The following is a 15,459-nucleotide window of genomic DNA, read 5'->3' on the forward strand; positions in this document are numbered from 1 at the left end:
CGAGAAAACCGAGCTCGCTGAGCTATGAAGAAGTCGTTTCAACATTGAATCAGCACCAAGATCCGTCACCTAACGAGATATCGGAAAGTTTCAAGTTCTTTCATCGAAACCAACAAGAAGGATGCGATCAATAAATGCAGGCATTTATCGTCGAGATTCGTAAGCTAACACATAACTGCAACGTCTCGTCGATGTTGCAGCAAATCCTGAGGGATCGCATCGTTTGCGGAGTGCGGTCGAAAAACTTGCAGAAACAGCTGCTAGCGAAGAAGGACTTGACTCTTTCGGAAGCCAAAGCACTTGCTCTAGCAGCAGAAAGCGCAGAGCTAGGTTCGTAACAGATGGACAGGCAAGGTGACGCCGTCGGTGGGCTCAACTTTCATCGGAAAGCCGCAATACGCCTTTTCGCTCGCGCGATAACAGCAGCGATAGTGCGGCACCCAAGAAACTTCCGGCCACGGGTCTTATCAGTCTACTGTGCAGGATCACAAACGCGCTCCTGCTAATCTATATCACCACCATTGTCTTTCTTGCTCGCTATATTTAGCGGACTACGTCATTGAGCTAAACCAGAAGCCATCCGGGGCGTATGTTTGTAAACAGCGAAAAGGAGCCGAGCATGTTATCGCAACAATGTAGCTGCTGTGGCATCAAGCCATTGCGTGCTCGCTGCGAAGGCGGCGATGTTACAAATGCGGGCGAGAAGCTCACTTGGCGCGAGTATGGTCTCGAACAGTTTCCGCCCATCAAACCTTGGCGATAACCGAATGCTCAGGGGAAAGTGAAGATAGCGGCAGCAAATATTGTCAGTAAAAAGTACTGAATCTATGGTTCTATGTCACCGCTGTCCCCGATTTGTCGTCGGCGCGAAGTCGATCGACGGGGTAGACAAGCTGGTTGGTCGTTCCGTACTCAAGCGAGCACAGCGAAAAGAGTCAGACTCGGGAGTAAACAAAAAAAACAAGATATTTATCGGCTGATAAATATACACAAATTAATAAAATCAAATAATAAAAAAACACAATACAGACTAACACACCTGAACTTAATATAACACAATGATTACGGCAAATAACTACGAGCAATTAATAGTAGATATACAAATGAAACAGTGCGAGGATCAAATACACAAGAATACACTTAACAGCATTTCACTAAAGCAAAGTTCAAAAGAAATCAAAGTTCAAAAGAAAACAAACGATGCCATACGCGTGGCCGGGCAGCAGCAGCAAGTCCATAACCGTGAAGTCGGTGCACAAAGCTTTCCCGAAGAATGCTGGCGGTTCCGATCTTGTCGAGGTGGATGCGAATTGCTGGGCTGGGTTTCCCGGGAGTCTAGATTTGACGTCTTCTCTCAAGCAGGTTGAGCTAACTTGAGGCGAACTACCATGAGCTTCGTTGCAGACGCTGGTTTGACGTCTCGTACGTCAACAAGTTCCTCGGAGTTCCGACGTGGCCAGGCGGCCCAGGCGATACTGGACGGCACTAGCCCCCCAATGGCTTCTCAGCAGCGCATAGGTTCAGCTTCTAGACTACTCAGCAGGACCCTCAGCAGCGCATAGGTTCAGCTTCTAGACTACTCAGCAGGACCCAAAACCTGCGCTTAAATAGCCTCTCCTTTCCCTAGTTCCCTATGTAAAGAAACTGCCGCTATGTAGAGTTCTCCGAATTCACAGCTCTTTGCTCCCAACAATCTTGGCCGCGTCCCTTTCACCATGGACGAAGAACCGCAGATTCTCCTCTCTCCCAATGTCAAAGGCCAAGGTCGAACCCGGCATACCACGCAGACGTACACGCACCCTTCCGGGTCCGTAATCGGCGTGTCGCGTCTGGAATCGAGATGGCACCCCGAGCGGCCACGACGCTTTTGACGCCCGTAATTCGGCGTGTCGATGTCGAGTAAATTATACGCTGCACAGTCAGGAGCCCACGTTTTTGACGCTCGTAATTCGGCGTGTCGTTAATCAGCGTCCAAACCATTCGAAAATATGCCGCTCCGTGACACAGCCCCCCACTTTCAGAATATTATCACATAATATTCACTTACACGAGTGGCATTTTCGAGAACAAAAACAAGAAAAAGAAACAACAACAACAACAAAAAATGTCACAGTTTCGCCCTAAGGGCGAAGCAATGAATGCGATAGCAACACAGCAATGTCATACGAACTAAGGTGAGCGGCTTTGGTAGCAATATGAATTGTAGTAAACATGAGCTGATTAAGTAAGCAGGTGTGCTGCGGCGTAAGTAGACCGACATGAAGAGAGACTCGATGACCACGAGAAGGCGCCTGTGAAACGGTGGTGTTGATGAGAAGCGCTGCCCGTGAGCAGCGCGTGCGAAGGACACACCTGTAGCGCTGCACTGCCGATCCGGGCAGCATTGCATGTGTAGCGTGCGTTGGAAAATGTGGCCCGACTATAACTGACTGTGGTGTGAGCGCGCACAAACAAACATGAATAGATCACACTGAATGACTGCAGACAACGACTGTCAAAACGCTGGCAGCAAGCGCATATACGCCGCAGCGGGCGAAGGTACGTGCGGTCTATCGCTTCAACGGAAACTGAGCGGCGAATGCACAGCGCATAAAGGTCAGAGCAGTGTGGATATAAGAGACGGTGCGGGGCGAGCGACGAGCGCGGTTGTTGGCAGAGTAGAAGTGCGCCCCCCCCCCCCCCCCCCCCCGCTCCCTCCGGCGCTCGCTTCCTTGCTTGCGCGTGGGAGATTGAGTGCGTTCGCTCTCCGTGATAGCGCGCGTCCCCGCACGCTTCCGCTCGGGCATACGGCGCGCGGCGAAGATTTCATCTATAGGGAATCTCACGACGACGGCGACGGCAGAAATCCGGTGGAAGTGTCCATATAATTGCTATTGCAATAAAACACCGTTCCATGTATACATAACATTATACATCCAATAACATCCTGTATTATAAAAAAATGAACGGATCACCGCCGCACGTCCAGGCACACAGCATCAAAATTCTCCAACTCGACTGCAGAATGACCCTAATAAATGGTACTGAAAATATCCTATGCAGCACAAACGCCATGAACCGTCCGTTCACATTCCACATCAGTTTTAATACACATACTAGTGCTGCTGAGAAAAAAAAAAATCCTGCGCCAACCACGCGCCCAAGACTACAAGAACACTCGCGCTTACCGCAAAGCACTTCCACGCACCAAATAAAATAAATGCGATCGTCTTCCGAATACACGTGCGAGACGCACCAACGCTGTGCTCCTTTGGGTCCGCGCAAGACACGCTTTAACGGAACGGCACAAACAATTTCCAAAAGGCAACGCCACACTGCTCCTTCATAGAAAGCGACCCACTCTCAAAGGAAAAAAAATTTTCACGAACACTTCCGTAAAGTGAACTGATAAGGCGCATCTCACCCTAATATAGTCTACCTGCCTAAGAAAGAACGACATACCAAGAAAACAAAGTTTCGAAAATTTATGCGCGCGCCAAATAGCTCTTTCAGCAGAATATCGGAGAGGTTTTCAACCAATTTAAACAAATCTCTATAAACTTGCTTAATGAAGCGATCTCTAGTATCGGAGATTTCAAAAAAAAATATTAACCGAACACTGCAAATAAAGGAACAACAAACTGTTTCTAAAAAACTTGCGTCGCTTTTCATTTCCAGTAGCTTATGGGTGCCATATCCTTAAGTCGTACTCGAGGCGGTCGCGGTTTGGCAGCTCGTCTGGTCAACGAGGGAATACAAAAGGTACAGCGGCCATTCTCCTCGCTGCCCACCCCCGACACTTTACGGACAGGCAACATTCCTCTCACGCATCGCACTGCGACTTTACTGACGCGTATGCCTAATTCGCGGTGCCGTACCGGCTCGCTCTCATGTGCCATGCTCAGCACACCTCTCAAAGGACCGACCGAGGGGGAACACGATTGCCCTCTTGCTTTTGTCCGCCCCCGCGACGAACGGCCCTTTTCTCTCTTCCTCCCCCGGCGGCTCGGACGCGCTGGTACACGAAACATTGCAATCGGCCAACGCGCCTTTCGAGATCCTTCACTGCGCACCCCACGGGGTTTAGCGTCTTTTGTTCTATTCGGCTGCGTTGCCTTCTCTGCCGCCTTACGGACTCTGCGACACCGCTTCTTTCTCTTTTTCCTAGCACGCTTTCTGGTGCCAATTTCCGAGCCTTCAGCTCGCATCTCGTGAAGACCAGCACGCATCTCGTCGGTCACGATTACAGCCTCCAACGCAGTCTGAATGATTACTGGGTGAATCATTCCCCTCACTACTACTTGGAATGGCGGAAATCTTCAAACAACTCGGGGCAATGCAGCTATTTTCTTTTGCGCACCGTAGCTCACATATCTGGGAGCTGTCCACCACTGCACTGTCCTGCCCGCATAGTGCTTCTGCGCACTTTTCTCATCGACTGCACTCTCCACTAGTGCTCTTGCCTAACACGTTCGTGTCACTTCGGACAACTACTGCAGGCGCTACCTTCGCTACGTATGCCAACTCGTCCACCGCTGGCCTAGCTGCTTCTCTCTCATTCGATTGGCACAGTATCTCGTCGGGCTCAATCCGGTCCCCATCAACGGGTCCCTCAACAACAACGTCACGGTCTACGGATCTAGAATCATCTGCGAACGTGCATTTAGGCTCGCAAAGATTAGCCTCTCTTCCTAATCTCGGCAGAACCGTGCGTGCGATTTCTTCGCACTTTCCGTGCGCGACTTCTACGGGCGCCTGACATTTCTGCTGCTCCTCCTGTACTTCTAGGGGCTCGTTGCTAGCCCTGCTCTCGTTGCCACTTTGAATAAGCAGAATCCTTAATTTCAACAACCGTATTTCGCGCTCTCCGGCTTCCTTCGCCGCCGCTCGCTCTTTCTCCTTTTATTGCGATAGCAATTATATGGACACCTCAACCGGATTTCTGCCGTCGGCGTCGCCGTCGCCGTGAGGTTCCCTATAATAAAATCTTCGCCGCGCGCCGTATGCCCGAGCGGAAGCGTGCGGGGACGCGCGCTATCACGGAGAGCGAACGCACTCAATCTCCCACGCGCAAGCAAGGAAGCGGGAAGCCAGCGCCGGAGGGAACGGGGGGGGGGGGGGGGGGCGCACTTCGACTCTGCCAGCAACCGCGCTCGTTGCTCGCGCGCACCGTCCCTTATCTCCACACGGCTTTGACCTTTATGCGCCGTGCATTCGCCGCTCAATTTCCGTTGAAGCGATAGACCGCACGTACCTTCGCCCGCTGCTTCCTGCCAGCGTTTTGACAGTCGTTGTCTGCAGTCATTCAGTGTGATCTATTCATGTTTGTCTGTGCGCGCTCACACCACGCTTGTTCATTCAGTTAGTAATAGTCGGGCCACATTTTCCAACGCACGCTACATATGCAATGCTGCCCGGATCGGCAGTGCAGCGCTACAGGTGTGTCCCTTCGCACGCGCTGCCCACGGGAAGCGCTTCTCATCAACACCACCGTTTCACAGGCGCCTTCTCCTGGTCATCGAGTCTCTCTTCATGTCGGTCTACTTACGGCGCAGCACACCTGCTTACTTAATCAGCTCATGTTTACTACAATTCATATTGCTACCAAAGCCGCTCACCTTACTTCGTATGACATTGCTGTGTTGCTATCGCATTCATTGCTTCGCCCTTAAGGCGAAACTGTGACATTTTTTCTTCTTTGTGTACAATTATTGCGAAGAGCGATAACAACGATAATAAAATGCTGCGGCTTGTGAGCGTCGGTAATTCATTTCGAAGCGCCGTCTGCTTTAGCTTTGAAGGGAACCGGAAAAGGCCTAGCGACGATATCGGCGCCGTCGAGTGATCAGCGGCGGATCGAGGCTGCCGCACAAATGAGTCCCGGTCTCATCCTCTCTACGTACGGCAAGGAAATCTCGTCGCTCGCGAGCAAAACCGCTGTCGAACGGCGGCCCGCGAATGGCACACGGCGTGCGGCGAGTTAACGTGCCGGTAACGTGGACGTAAACTCAGCGCTTCTCGGCTACCCGCTGTTGCTGCGGTGCCGGCGCGTGTTATGCGAAGCGTGCCGCTATAGACCCTGTGTTGCGCGCACGACTGGAAAGGCCAACACTGTCGCACTCTGTTCGCGCAGCTAATGAGACCGCTAAGCATGACTGTGTTGGAACACGAGCGATTTGGCACTTGCGTTGCGCGCTGTAATTACCGATGCGCAAGCGCGCACAAGCGAGCAACACGGCGAGGACGAGCACGGAGCGCGCGTACCTGCTAGCAGACAAACCGGAAGTCGTAGGTTCTTGTTCGACCAATGGACATCGTTTCCGCCGTTGACATCACCAGATCCCCCCCCCCCCCCCAAGGAGGTTATAAAAAATGTTGTCGCAGTTTCACCTGAAAGGCGAAGCATCAATTGCGATAGCAAACTTGTAGAGAGCTATACGGAGTAATGATATTAGCTTTATCAGCTGTATAAACTTGGACATGCAGCAGCATCGGCAACACGCAGAACTGTTGTCGACGCCATCGGCGTTTTGCCCGCGTTCGCTCAAAATGCTTGCGGCGTTGGTGACTGTTGCCGGAGCCTCTGATATAAATAGGCACTGCGTGCCGCAGCTAAACGTCGCCTCCCTTCCCTCCCCCTCCCCCACGGCCTCTCGCTCGTCGGAAGAAGGCGCGTTTGCTCTACATACATGGTGATTGTGAAGGAGAACAGAGACGCCTACTTCTGCAGCCCTTAAGCGAGCACGGCGCAGAACGCGCGTTTGTTCGCCGTGCGTTCACTCCCCGTGAAAGACGCGCCCCTCGCGCCCTTTCATTCGCACATACAGCGTTCGGCGCGCGGAGACGATTTCTTCTCCAAATGACGTCATACGGAACCTCACGGCGACGGCGACGCCGACGGCAGAAATCTGCTTTTGAGAGTCCATATAATTGCTATGGCAATAAAATGTCACAGTTTCGCCCTAAGGGCGAAGCAATGAATGCGATAGCAACACAGCAATGTCATACGAAGTAAGGTGAGCGGCTTTGGTAGCAATATGAATTGTAGTAAACATGAGCTGATTAAGTAAGCAGGTGTGCTGCGGCGTAAGTAGACCGACATGAAGAGAGACTCGATGACCACGAGAAGGCGCGTGTGAAACGGTGGTGTTGATGAGAAGCGCTTCCCGTGGGCAGCGCGTGCGAAGGGACACACCTGTAGCGCTGCACTGCCGATCCGGGCAGCATTGCATGTGTAGCGTGCGTTGGAAAATGTGGCCCGACTATTACTAACTGAATGAACAAGCGTGGTGTGAGCGCGCACAAACAAACATGAATAGATCACACTGAATGACTGCAGACAACGACCGTCAAAACTCTGACAGCAAGCGGATACGCCGTAGCGGCGAAGGTACGTGCGGTCTATCGCTTCAACGGAAACTGAGCGGCGAATGCACGGCGCATAAAGGTCAGAGCCGTGTGGAGATAAGAGACGGTGCGAGCGAGCAACGAGCGCGGTTGTTGGCAGAGTGAAAGTGCGCCCCCCCCCCCCCCGCTCCCTCCGGCGCTGGCTTCCCGCTTCCTTGCTTGCGCGTGGGAGATTGAGTGCGTTCGCTCTCCGTGATAGCGCGCGTCCCCGCACGCTTCCGCTCGGGCATACGGCACGCGGCGAAGATCTTATCTATAGGGAACCTCACGGCGACGGCGACGGCGACGACGACGGCGACGGCAGAAATCCGGTTGAAGTGTCCATATAATTGCTATCGCAACAAATACTTCTAAAGTGGAGATGCCGCGCCGCGGCTGACGCCGGCGACCGCCATATTGCTCCGGGCAGAAAACGCAGCTGCGCCGCTTGGGCCCTTTCGTACAGTGTACTAGAAGAGTTGTACACTGTACCCTTGCGGTAGTTCGGCAGTTGCGGCATTTATAGTGCTTAGTTACGGTCTGCTGAGCGGTAGTTCTGCGTTTGTAAGGGAACATCCGAGCACTGCTGAATGGGATGGTGAACGCCTGCGTCGCACGAATCGTGCAAAGCAAAAGTCACGATCGAGTAACGTTTCACGTGTATGTAGCGCGAAAAAAAGCCTTCAATCGCTCGACCATTGCTGTGCAGTATCTCCGTCGAGGAGCGCTGTTGTACATGAAATCTACCTTTTAATTGGCGAATATAGGCTGAAACAAGCTTTTTTCTGCGTATGTTTGTGCGACAGGTTCCCGAAAGAGAAAGCGCTGCGTGACGCATGGCAGCCCGCTGTTGGCAGAGATGGTTGGGCGCCTAAAGATTCGGATGTTCTTTGCACGGTGCACTTTGAAGAGGGTTGTTTTGACAGGCCTGGCCAAACGACAAGGCTGCGACAGGGCACCATTCCAACCATTTTTCTAGTGTTCTCCGCACATCTGCATAAAAAAGCGAGCTCGTAAGAAATGCTTGCTGTTCGTATATACTTCCGGTGCGCTTGCATATGAGATTCCGCATGTCGAGAGGAATTATTTACTACTTATTTATATAAAATGATACAGCTCTCAGACCTGGCGGACGCCGTAGCTGCATCTCACAAGTTGACTGTTTATAAGCGTGGCACGCAACTGTTTCGCATCAAAACAAGAAAATAACTGACCTAACTGGCAAATAAAGAGTATTGCCAGTCACATATCGTGTGTGTAACAACACGATATGTGCCTGGAGCAACAACAGTTCTTGTGCAGCCATAGGTATCCTATCTCAGCGTAATTTAACTTAGGCTGGATCACGAATATTACTGTTTTCTGAGATCAAGTTGCTGTTGCATGCCGTCGTGTAAAGTTCTATACAAATCAGAGTTCATACAAATTCGTCTATTGCGGAATCACGATCGTTACAATATTTAAAAGCCATTATTCGTAGTTATTGAATCATGCGCCTTAAGAAGTGACATTATCAGCATGCCTTTAATTTCGGGCATTGGTGCAATGTTGCGTTTTTGCGCAGCCAAGAATATGTTTGTTTTGATGTGTTTGCATTTTATGTATGCCTGTTTGGTACTGTTTTCCTATAGTATACACTGTGATGCACCAGGTAGTTATGCAATATTTTATTCATTTTTTCCACCATGTTGTGTTATGCTTATTTTTATCAAAATAGCCAGGACATAATAAAAATTTATCTACCACTTTACTGATTTCACCTTGTACTTCGTGTCACTTGGGTAATGTGGCAAGCTGATGCGCATGAAACGCGTTACAGCTTCAGCCCTCGTATTCTTGCATTAACAACTGCCTTGTGCATTTGTCCTTAGCCTGACATGACAAAGATTACTGGGGATTCCTAATGATACAACTAGGCGACATGAAAGCCCTAGCGTCGCTAACTGAATGATACGACGGCCGCTTTCCACCTCTTTTGCGGAGTCTTCGTCACTTTATTTCGTCACAATTTTTTTTCAGCACAAAGTCACTCTAAGTTTGCCTAATTCCCCTCTCTGTGCACGCATTATCGCCTCAGTTCAATTGCGTAATCACTTTTAGAATGTTAAATGTGGCTTTCTTATCATCATCAACTACGCCAGCGCCGCGTGTTCTTCCCATCATTACCTTTCGTTAAACCCCTATCACCCATCTAAACCCCTTTAATCCACGATTATTTACCCCTAATTCAACATTATTACAGTCTCAACACACTTCATTCACCTATCTATATTAATTGTTACTGCAGTTGACATGCTTAATTAATATTGTATACTTAATAGTGGTATTGCGCGCGCCATCGCCTCTTATCCTAAGAGGATCATTTCGTGTTAACAACACGGTTTCCAAACGGCCTTGAGACGGACACCCCACCATGAGGTATGCATAAAAGGCTGTCGCATTAACAAAAAAAAATCTGCGCTAAATAAATCATAGTAATTCTCCCGCTTTCATCATAAAATGCCACCACGAAATCACACTGGTTACGCTACCAGCGCGCAAGCAGCGCTCGTTCTTGCCCGGAGCAAGATGGCCGCCAACCGGTTTCCCAGGCTTCAGCCGGTCGCATGGGCGCGCATAGGGGATCTCCACTCCAGAAGTTTTTATTGCGATAGCAATTATATGGACACTCCAAAGCAGATTTCTGCCGTCGGCGTCGCCGTCGCCGTCACCGTGAGGTTCCGTATGACGTCAATGGAGATGAAATCGTCGCCGCGCGCCGCCGAACGCTGTATGTGCGAGTGAAAGGGCGCGAGGGACGCGCGCTTTCACGGGGAGTGAACCCACGGCGGAGAACAAACGCGCGTTCTGCGCCATGCGTTAAGGGCTGCAGAAGTAGGCGTCTCTTTCCTCCTTTACAATCACCATATATGTAGAGCAAACGCGCCTTCTTCGGACGCACGAAAGGCCGTGGGGGGGAGGGGGAGGGAAGAGAAGCGACGTTTAGCTGCAGCATCAAGTGCCTATTTATATCAGAGGCTCCGGCAACAGTCACCAACGCCGCACGCATTTTGTGCGAACGCGGGCAAAACGCCGATGGCGTCGACAGCAGTTGTGCGTGTTGCCGGTGCTGCTGCATGTCCAAGTTTATACAGCTGATAAAGCTACTATCATTACTCCGTATAGCTCTCTACAAATTTGCTATCGCAATTGATGCTTCGCCTTTCAGGTGAAACTGCGACAACTTTTTTATAACCTCCTTGATTCCCCCTGCTGACATCACGACGACCGCTGGGGTTTCCGGAAATGCGAGGGGAGGAGGACGGCATTGCAGTGTTGCCAGGTTTGGCTATATATAGCCAAATTGGGCTACAGGAAAAAAAATTTTTGGCGTCGACATGGACGAATTGGCCATGTGGCTATATTTGGGCTACTGAAAATCTGCGACTTGGCTTTATTTGGGCTATAAGTGGAGCCCTAATCCACGCTCCAGAGGTGGCTCTGATCGGGTAGAAGCAAATATCGAAGGCTTCGTTTTAGCTGGCTGAGCCGGCAGAGCGGTTGTGCATGTGTGCGTGCGCGAAATGACCGCCCCTCCCCTTCCCTTCCCTCTCTGCGCCGCTGTCTGAGCCGGTGGCTTTGATCTTTGATGCACTTAAACTTACACCCTGCTTGACCGTTATGCACCCGATCCCCGGGCATCGGGATCAACCTGAGAGTAGTGGGTTTTTCACAGTACACTGTACTAACATGGGTATGCTCAGGAAGGGAGAGCAATAACATAGGGCTGGGGCCGTCGGGCGATCGGGGCGCCGACATGAAAGAATGGAAGCACGGGTGGATGACACGCCCCAGTGTGTTCATGGCCATGTTTTAATTCTGGATGAAGTATCGCGCCGGGCACAGCTTTCGACGGCGCGATCTCGCGCGAAGCTTTACATCCATTTTCCTTCACCTGCTAGATGAACTTTTGTTCGTGCTTACATTCGAGATTCATTTCGATAGGTTGTACGTAAGATCGGATCCTCCTCAGAGAGGAGAATCCAAACATGGGGAAGTGGACCAAGTATGCAAGAACGTATAAAAAATAATGGGAGCAAGACCACAAGCCAAAGGTGGGTTCTGGTGCTTTTACTTCTATATGGTTTGCCCGTGATGTCACGGATGCGGATACTCATTTTGATAATATTAAAACATGTTTGCCACGATGACATCAGTGCACCACGTCACATGAACTTCACCCACCGTGTTAGCTTAGCAGGTGAGGTGTCGCGCTGCTGGCTGGAGGACGCGGGTTTGATTCCCGACCACGACATCCGCATTTCGATCAAGGCGAAATGCAGGAACACCCGTGCTCTAAGATTTAGGTGTACGTTAAAGAAACCAGGTGGCCAAAATTAATCCGAAGTCCCCCACTGTGTCATGCGTGGGGTTCTGCACATATCCTGGTTTTGGCACGTAAAACCCCCGCAATTATTAGAGAATTTTAGAATGGGGGCCTCAAACTTTTGGGGGCCCCAAAGAAATAGCGTCGAAGCCACTGCGCATGCGCAAGACGCAAACTGTGCTTGGATTTTGCGTCAGGCACGCTACTTCAGCGATTTAACAGGAGCCCCAAAAGATGCCCCAAAAGCTTTTGTCAACAAACATGGCCGCGCCCATCGTAGCGACGGCTCTAACCTAGCACCGAACTGGGCTCAATTCGTGGTAACGCGTGAAGTTCGTATGCTAGGAGAAGTGATGACGGTTATCGCTTTCTCGCAAATAACATGTGTAATGAGGATTGATTCATTAGACACCGCTGATTCCGAATTCATGTCTCGTAGGCCTAACACGGATAGACTTGGCTACGTGAAAGTACGTAAAGTTGGTTGCTGAAAACTAACCGCAACAAGTTGCTTGCTGCTAATAGAATTAGTTCTAAATTGTAATTAAACACGTGAATCTAAATTACTCTTATCATAAAATGTTATATTTTATTTTAATATTTATGACCCAACGCTAACACCCGCGAAGTTCTTTGGGGCCCCGAACGTTGGGGGCCCCTATTCTAAAACTTTATTAGCACATCATCATAATTTGCTTTTATTGCAATAGCAATTATATGGACACTCAAAAGCAGATTTCTGCCGTCGGTGTCGCCGTCGCCGTGAGGTTCCGTATGAAGTCAATGGAGATGAAATCGTCGCCGCGCGCCGCCGATCGCTGTATGTGCGAGTGAAAGGGCGCGAGGGGCGCGCGCTTTCACGGGGAGTGAACGCACGGCGGAGAACAAACGCGCGTTCTGCGCCGTGCTCCCTTAAGGGCTGCAGAAGTAGGCGTCTCTTTCCTCCTTTACAATCACCATACATGTAGTAGTAGTGATTTTATTGAAGAAGAAAGTGACGCTTATTTCTGCTGCCCAATAGGGAGCACGGCGCAGCGTCAGGGTAAGGGTAAAAAGGAGATAAAGATGTTGAAAGGAAGGGAAAAAAAGAAGAAGCCGCAAGAGTCTCATCCGATCATGGAGGAGGCTGGTGATGGAGGCGGTGGCCTGCTAGGGACGAGCGCTTAGCGATGGGCGGAGATTCCGTTCAGTTCCACAAACTCCAAAAGGCTGTGGAGAGCTCGGAGGTGGGGAGGCGACGGGAACAGGAGGTCGCTGGTTGTCGCAGCAGGTAGACCCTGTTGTCTGTAGGCAGTGATGACCCTTGAGCGGTCCTGTGCCAGCGCTGGGCATGCACAGAGAAGGTGCTCGAGGGTCTCGGGGTCGCCACAACGTTCGCAGGCCGGTGATGTGGAGCGTCCCTTGGCGTGCAGCCGCGCCGCCGCCCAGACACAGCCCGTGCGCAGTCGAAGCAACGTTGCGCGTTCCCTCCTGGTAAAGCCACACTCTGGAAGTGGCCTGGGACCGTTGCCATTTGCCACTCTGGCATCCGGGTGGACGATTGTGAGCAGTTTTTTCAGGCGCTGCCTTGAAAAATCTGAGGAAGCGACTGCTCGTGTGAGCGGCACTTCAGGATGGTGGGCGGTTTTGGCGAGGGTATCCGCTGCCTCATTACCGGCTATTCCAACGTGGGAAGGCAGCCAATGAAATGAGATGGTGACCCCCACGGCAGCCAATGCCGAGAACTTTGAGCTGAGCAGGGCCCCCGTAAGCCCTGATCGGCGGTGGTTGATTAGGCTCTGGAGCGCTGGCTTCGAGTCGCAGAGCACTGCCACCGGTTGCCCAGGAGGGTCCTCAGCCAGGACATCGGCGGCTAGGTGGAGCCCCGCTAGTTCTGCCGCGGTGGAGCTCGCGGCAAAGGGGATCCGACATTGTCTGTGGACCGCCCTAGCCGGAATGGTGCAGGCTGCAGCGGCCGATCCGTTAGCCAGGACTGATCCATCTGTGTAGACCAGCAGACTTCCTTCCAGATCCTCGTGGAGTTTGCAGGCAGCAGCCTGTTGCAGTGCTGCAGCTGGTGTCTGTCGTTTATGCGCTCCACTGAGCGAGAGGTGGACGTCCGCTGGTCGATGGTGTAGTGGAGGCAGCACGATTGTCACAGGAGGGTCCGTGATCATCTGCTCGTACAGCTGGCACAGACCTCCCATCCGTGAGGACGGCTGGCTGTGGAGTCTAGCCAGCAGGTCTCCGCCATCCGGAGCACGATGAAGGCGGTCGATGTGCCCCAGGGCGCGTTCAAGCATCCTCAGCGAGAGTGGCCATTCACCAGCCTCTGCCAGCGTTGCAGCGACCGGTGAATATTTCGGGAGCCCTAGGATACTCCTAATAGCACCTCTGTGCAGACCCTCCAGCTGCTCTCTCCTGGCCCGAGTGAGGTTGACCAATGGAAGGGCATACAAGAGCACGGACGTTGCTGCGGCCTGGTTCAGCCGCAGCGCCCACTTCGTGTTGCAGCCACGGCCATGTTGCTGCAGCTTGCTGACAGCGCCCTGCACGCGGCGCACCTTGGTAGTGGCGGCTTTGGCTGCAGGAATCCACGTGAGCCGGTGGTCAATGGCGCGCCCCAGGTAAGTGATCATTTGCTGCCAAGGTAGGGCACGGCCAGCAATCTTCAGCTGCTTTGTGTAGCATCGAGCTGAGGCCAGTGGGTGAATCAGCATGGCCTCGGTCTTGGCTGTGGAGACGGTGAGGCCTATGCTACCAAGGAATGCGATCACCGCATCTAGTGCCCGTTGTAGCGAGCACCGAATGGATGGCATGAACTTCCTCGGCCCCCGGGTCCAGAGTGCCACGTCGTCGGCATAAATGGAGCAGCGAACAGGGAACCGTGGGTCCGCCGGGAGAGATGCGGGTAGGGCCCGCGAGAGGCATGTTGAACAGGAAAGGGCTGAGCACCGATCCCTGTGGGACGCCAGTCGTGATATCCCTGGGCTCGCTGAGTTCCTGTCCAACGCGCACCCGGAAGGTTCTGCCGGTCAGGAATGCGGAAACGAAGCGTCTGAGGCAGCCGCTCAGGCCGAGGCGGTCTAGGCAGGCCTCGATGACTGCGTGTGGAAGTCCGTCAAAGGCACTCTTGACGTCCAGAAGCACCAACATTGCCACGTCCCCCGTGGCTTTGGCATCCTCCAGGGTGGCCACCACATCGGAGATAGAGTCTGCCGTGCAGCGTTGGCACCTGAAGCCTGACTGCTGCTCCGGGAAGTACTGGAGTTGGGCAGCAATCCACTCTAGGCGTGCCAGTGCCACCCTTTCCATCGCCTTGCAGGCGGCTGAAGTGAGGGACACCGGCCTATATGAGGATAGGGCTATGGCAGGCTTCCGGGATTTCAAGATTGGTGTCACCACTGCAACCAGCCAGCTCTCCGGGAGGACACCAGTGTCCCAGATGGTGTTGAAACACTCGAGGAGCCGCTCCTTCTCGGCATCAGCCAAGTTGCGCCGCATTTGGAATGTGATTCCGTCAGCTCCCGGAGCACTGCGTCGCCTGGTCTGATCGGGCGCCGCCTTCAACTCGTACAGGCGGATTAGTTCGCTGCAGAGTGCCTGTATTTGTGCAGCCACCCAGTCCGCATGATGTCAGGAGGATGGGATTGATAGGGCGGCTGCCTCTGGAGGTGGTGCCTGCAGGGCTGGGGGTCTGGCCGCGAACTGGTCCGCGAGAAGCTCGGCCAGGTTACCCGCGCTGATGC

At 52.4% G+C, this 15,459-nt stretch overlaps 1 protein-coding gene across 1 annotated transcript in view; it reads right to left on the bottom strand.

Moving 5' to 3' along the window:
* Positions 1-15,459, bottom strand: part of LOC119465109 (WD repeat and HMG-box DNA-binding protein 1-like) — a 546,382-nt gene that overhangs the window by 464,545 nt on the left and 66,378 nt on the right. The gene's annotated exons all lie outside the window — the stretch shown is intronic.

The sequence above is a fragment of the Dermacentor silvarum genome, chromosome 9 (genome assembly GCF_013339745.2).
Source record: "Dermacentor silvarum isolate Dsil-2018 chromosome 9, BIME_Dsil_1.4, whole genome shotgun sequence".
Taxonomy (NCBI): Eukaryota; Metazoa; Arthropoda; class Arachnida; order Ixodida; family Ixodidae; genus Dermacentor; species Dermacentor silvarum.